A 6,000-nucleotide genomic window follows, 5' to 3' on the forward strand; every position below is an offset into this window, starting at 1 on the left:
AAATAATGTGATTTTTTTTCCATTTATATTTTCCAGTTTATTTGGATGAAAGCCTGGCTATGAAGAGATTCTTATTTTAGAAAAGACAGGCTGTTTACATAAAACACGAAATAATACGCTTCTAAATTTCAGTTCTGAAATAAAATGGTTCATGTAACAGCTTTCACTAAACTAAAAGAGTGTGAATTAAAACAGGTTTCATTATACTTGTGAAAATTAATCACTCTGAGCCCCAAATGAAAGCACAGTTTGCTTTTTTCATGTGTGTCTCAAGTAGTAATTTCAATAGCCAAAACACAGATGGTAGCAAATGGTGTTTTGTAAGGGACTACTCATTGCATTTTTTTCCTTGGTAAGGTAAACTGGAAATTGATTCATTTGTCTGCAACTCAAACCTTGAATCTCAGTTACCAGTAGATAGGTGGGAGAAACTGAAACACTAACGGTACAAAAAAACTACTGGTGGTGCAATGCTTAAACACAACCCAACTGGCAAAACCTCCCTTAGTTCCCCTGAGCTCAGCTCAAGACCCTTTTCTTCATATCATGCAGTTTGTGTGTATCTGCACCTAGAGCAGTACCTGTCTATCTCAGTGTAGAAGTCAATCTCCACTTCATAGTCTCTTGTGATTTGCCTCAGAGGCAAAACAAACCTACAGGCAAAGCCCTGAGACACCAAAGGTATTTAAAACCTTAACGAGAATGTAGATAGCAAGATCTTACTAATTTAGGAGCAAGAGTTTGCATTAGCTAAATGGTCTCCAGGACTGGATCTCACTGCTGTAAATCAGGGTTTAAAAGCCTGGAGTTACCTTCAAAAATGGAGTGCCATTCCTCCTGAGGGCTGGGACCAAGCCAGATGGAGATACCATTCGATGCTCTGTGCAGCCCACCTGCCACTACAGGGACAGTGCTGCCATTCACCCTCTCAAGGGAACTGCTGTGAACCTATCCCCTGTTGCACATGTAGATCTTGGGAAAGAAGCAACACCTTACCAAATAAAAGAATTAGGAGACACAAACAGGGTGAAGGGTGGTGGGAAGAATGCCTGGATGCAACAGCAAATTGGAACACAGACTGCATTTACACCAGATGCTTTGCTTTCAGGATGGATGTTGGTGGGGTCTGTTGCCTGGTTTCCTGCTTGCCTAGTGTGTAAAATCACATCTTTAGAATATGAAGCATCATTTTGGTAGAGAAGTGCTTTTAGAACCCCGTGGTCAGTCCCAGAATAAGATGTTCCATTTTGCAAAGGTTTATTTGTTTTACACACACACACTCTCGCCTGGGTCTACTAAATTCAGAACTCCTACAACGTTATTCCCTTTCTTTGTTCCGCCCTTTGCAGCTGCAGAACAGCATGATATTTATAAAAAAATAATGGGAAAAAAAACCCTTGTTTGGTTTTCAAACTTTAACCCGCTAAATTGTTTCCTGTTGGAATCCAAACTCTTCAGGACTTACATATGCCATGCTTCACACAAGGGGAGCTGAGGACCTTACAGAATTTGGACATTTATACACAGCTTTTTCATTATTGTTTGCAGATGAGATACAGTCTTTAAAACAGAAAGTAACCACCCTGGGACCAGGCTGTTTCCAGCTGTCCAGCTGCTCACCTGTGACTAAAGCAATAACCTTAACTAACCCCTTTGAAAACAGAATTATGAAACGCAAAAACCTACTGACTGTCTTTGAAATCTGCATACAAGAACTGCTCCAGATAAGGATCACACCACCTCTCTTGATATGGGTTTATACAAATATATTGAGAAAGATTACTCTAGAATTTAAAAAATACCCAGCTTTACTCTGGTTATCTTTTAACTCAAATCTCTAGCCACAGAGAGCAGCAGGCACAACTTCCCCAGGCATTTTCCTGGGGAAGGCTGTCAGAAGATCAGAGAAAATAATGAGAAACAATTCTTATCTCCACTTGCTGCACCTGTTGTTGAGCATAGGTGGAATGTGTTATGGAGATTTGTTTACCAAAAGGTGATTTCTTAATTGGCCAGTGGATGGTGTTTGGATGGATTGACCAATTAGGTCAAAGCTGTACCAGACTGTCTGTAAGGGTCACAAGCTTCTTAACAAGTATAGTATAGTATGAGATTGTAGAATAAAGTGACTGATCAGCCTTCTGGAATCATGGAGTCAGTGCTAATTATTACCTGGCTGGGGGCCTCCAGCTACAAAATACAAATAGTACCACTGAAATGCAGGTGTTACATAGAGAATGAAGGAGAAACATTTGGGCAGGAATTCCAAAACAATGACCTGTGTAAAAAAAACAACTTTGTTAAAAGACCTGCTCAAGCCCTTACGTTTCTTCTTCCCTCAGTTTCCATGCACAGAAGTATAGTACGATAATTTGGTATGATGGTAAATACAACACTATTTCTTAGATTATTTGTTAGGTGCTTAGATTTCACAGTTAGTAGGTGTCTTCAAAGTATCTACAGCTCTGCTGAGCAAATCAGAGATTTCACCTGACAGCTGGTGTTTCCAGCTCTGCCCCATTCTGGATGCCATTGCGCTTCGTAGAACTGATGACATGCCTGTGTACCAAGGACCTCAGCTGATGCATTCTTTCCCCTCCACACTCAGAAGTCCAACTTCTCCCACAATCACTGAACACACTGCATTTTTTGCCATCCTCACTAAGGATGGACAACACAACAAGTGGTTATGCATAGAGATAACGTGTCTAGGCAGAAAGATACAGAAAATAGTCGCCTGAGGTTACAGAAGTACAGTCCCACACCCCACCCAGATGGGCTTCCCACTGCCTTCAGTGCACCTAACACTGAGGAATGGTGGTTTCACCTAAGTGGCAGAGGTCACAGCTCTCTGCCTAATCAAAAGAAGCCATTGTGATCATTCAATAAAAGTAAAAAATCTTCAAAAATAACTAGTTTAAAAACTGTATTTGTATTCCCAAAGAAGAAATTTAGTTTTCTACCTCTTTAGGCCTTTCTTAATAAAACCCCTTGATTTCAAATCCGAGAACTCTTAAGGTTTTTCTACTAGGGGATCAGTCTCATTTCATTACTCCTTGATTATATCTACCCTTCCCAATTCCAAGCAAAAGTAATGTATTATCAGTTAAGAGATATTCTTAAAATCTTTTTTGTGTGTGTTATTCTATTAGGAATGGAACTAGCACAGTTTAAAATGTCTAGCACAATTGATTTATCTGTGCCTCTCTGGTGAAAAATGTCCTTCTGTAGCTTCCTGAGCCACAGGGACACTGTGCTTCGCTCTAGCAAATCTCCGAAAATATATCTCCAGTGGGTAATTCTGCTTTGCAAAAATCACAGTAACATCAAGAAATCTCCCCAGACAAAAAGATTATTGCCTAGTTCCCTGAATTCAAGATTGCATAAATCTTTCACTTGTCAAGCCAAGTGTTGGCCATCTTTTTATTCCTTTTCAGCTGAGGAGTAACAGAAATCTGAGTAACTAAGGTAAGATTTTAGAAGTCCTCAAGCCACAGAGAATCAGAAACTTGTGCATGTGACATGTCATTCTTTTGACAGACCAGCTAAGGATGATGCTACTGAACATTGTCAATACTGTCCATTTTTTTGTGAGTATTTTCATATAAATATGTGCCATGTTTACCAGTTTTGTACTTTGGAAGGGGTCTAAAATAGCAAACAAAGTTCTGAAGTCCTCAAATACATCTTCTAAAGGTACCAGGCCGAAATTTTTGTCCCTTAAGTGTGACTGTATCTCTTAGTTTAGTGTTGAGTGAAGATTATCAGAGCCGACTTCTGGCAACTTTAGATGACTGCAAGACATTAAATCTGAGAGCTCTAAAACAATCTACCTGACAAGGAGCAATCAAATAGTTTTTCTAGCAGCCGAGGCACTCTAAGTGAAAGATTTGACGGATACCTGCACTTGATAACTACGTGCTTGGAAGTCAACTACTCTAACAGAACGAGCGGGAAAAAAACCTTCCCCAACAGCCAAACACACCTCCCCAGAATCCAAGTGGGATCCAAGACGGAAAGCCTAACTAAGGCGAGAAGTTTGAGATCGTTTTCCCTGGACGCCCTGTTCGAGGACCCCGGTCGCCGATGTCGGTGCGATGCTGAAGGGGACCAGCGGCCCTGACGCTGCGCCTGGCCCCGCTGCCCGCCCGGCGCGGCCGGAACGCTCTCGCTGCGAAGCCGCCGCTATGCTCGGGATGAGAGCCCAGGTGGGAAAGCGATCCCGGCTGCGTCCCGATCCGCCGGCAAGGGACGCCCGGAGAACCCTTCCCAAAGCGATGCTCTAGCCACAGCGGGGGCGCTCCCACCTTCCCCGAACTTCAGCCCCACGCCCCGGCTTGAAGCACTGCCCTCGGGGATCGCGCACACGGGAGGATGCTCAGCCGGTCCCGCTGCAGCAGTCCCGGGGCGGTAGCGGCGAGCCCCACCGCACGCTGCCGGGACGCCCCCGGCCAGCCCCGCCAGGCACTTACCCCAGAGCAGCAGGACGGAGAGGTGCCGCCGGCGGCTGCCCTGCGCCTCCATCCCGGCGCGGGCGGCAGCGGCGGCGAGCGGCCGCGGGGGACGGAGCCCGCATGGGGCGGCCGGTCCGCAGCCGCAGAGGGCCCGAGCCCGCCTCAGCCCGCCCGCCGGGGAGGCTCCTCTTCATGCCTCGGCGTCCAGCCCCGGGCGGCGGCGGCAGCGGGGGCGGGAGCGCAGGGGAGCAGCTCCCCCGCCCCCGGGTGCTCCCAGCGCCGGCGGGGCGGACCCGGCGGCCGGGCCGGGCCGGGCGGAGGCAGAGACAGGGTCAGGGACGTGTGAGTGTGCTCTGTGCGCGGCCACAGAAGCGCGGCCGTGCCTCCCGCTCTTCCAAGAGCCACGGCAAGAGCGGTGCCGCTCCCAACCCATCGGTCTGTGTGGCTGCATAGCGGAAAGGCACCTACCCCGCACGGGGAAGGCTCTGGCCGTAAGTGTCCGAGGGATGCAGGGACTCTTCACCCCTTGCCCTGGGAGCCAGAGCAGCTGCTCTCCTCTTATCACTGCACTGCATCCTGGCGGTGGGGGTGAAGGCATGAGGAGCTGGAGGGCCGCCTGTGTTAGTCCACCTGCAGCCCTTGCATGGCACCGACGTGTTGGCCTGCTCAATATTTACAGCTGAACATGGGCAGCGAGCTGCCCTGACCCCACACAGACCCAGAGCAGCCTGGAGTTCTATGATGCTAAGTGTGTTTTTATGTTGCAATTTCATCTTTGCCTGTCTCTTTTCAAAGATGGTACAGCTCCTGATTTTCATCAATATTTAAAGGCTGTGTTCCTGGAGCTCTCTCTCTAGGAAATTAGCATCAGCATCAAGAAACACCAGACTGGGAAGCTGCTAAAGGCAACATTTCTTACCTAAAAATAGCAGTATTGCTCAGTAACAAAGACCCAGACTGTTCCTCTGGGCACATGGACACTCCACCTCAATAATGGCCTTTTAGTAGAACATTAAATCACTGCCATTATTAAAGGTCAAATGTACCATAAAATTTCAAATTTCAAAAATATTGTCAAGCCACACATGAAGGGTACTTTTAGGTATCAGTCAGGTTGTTAACATTGACTTTGTGTGCTTGCCTAGCACAGTGCTCCAAACACTTTTGGAGAGTAGGACCCCAATACAGGAGCAGAATTATGCAACATGTGCCTTTGTGGCCACTGTTTTCAGCACACAACCTTTGTCTGATTTATGCTGAAGGAAATGGAAAACTTCGGAAACCACAGAGAAGGCTGGGAATCCAATGTTGAAACAACTCTGCAGACATTTAAGTGTGTCACTTAGAATGAACATCCTATCACTCGTGTGCCACTTCTTCCACTTGGCTAGAAGCAAATCTTGTAAAATACCATAAACCATAAATAAACCATAGCTCAGGGAGATCATCCTTCAGCAGAGGGGCTGCCATTTCTGCTTTGTAAGGAGTGTTTGCAAGCTGCCCCTGCCAGAAGGAGCTGCAGTGAAGTGACAAGCGTGAAGGCACA

General features: G+C 46.4%; 1 protein-coding gene across 1 annotated transcript in view; it reads right to left on the reverse strand.

The window, feature by feature from the left end:
- RAMP3 (receptor activity modifying protein 3) overlaps positions 1-4,488 on the reverse strand; it is a 40,909-nt gene extending 36,421 nt beyond the window's left edge. The window contains exons 1-2 of the mRNA XM_050971115.1: positions 4,473-4,488; positions 2,173-2,278 (exon numbers count right to left, since the gene is read on the reverse strand). The gene's annotated coding sequence lies outside the window, so the exon portion shown is untranslated. The remainder of the gene's footprint in view (positions 1-2,172; positions 2,279-4,472) is intronic.
- Positions 4,489-6,000: the final 1,512 nt, after the last annotated feature.

The sequence above is a fragment of the Serinus canaria genome, chromosome 2, assembly GCF_022539315.1.
Source record: "Serinus canaria isolate serCan28SL12 chromosome 2, serCan2020, whole genome shotgun sequence".
Taxonomy (NCBI): Eukaryota; Metazoa; Chordata; class Aves; order Passeriformes; family Fringillidae; genus Serinus; species Serinus canaria.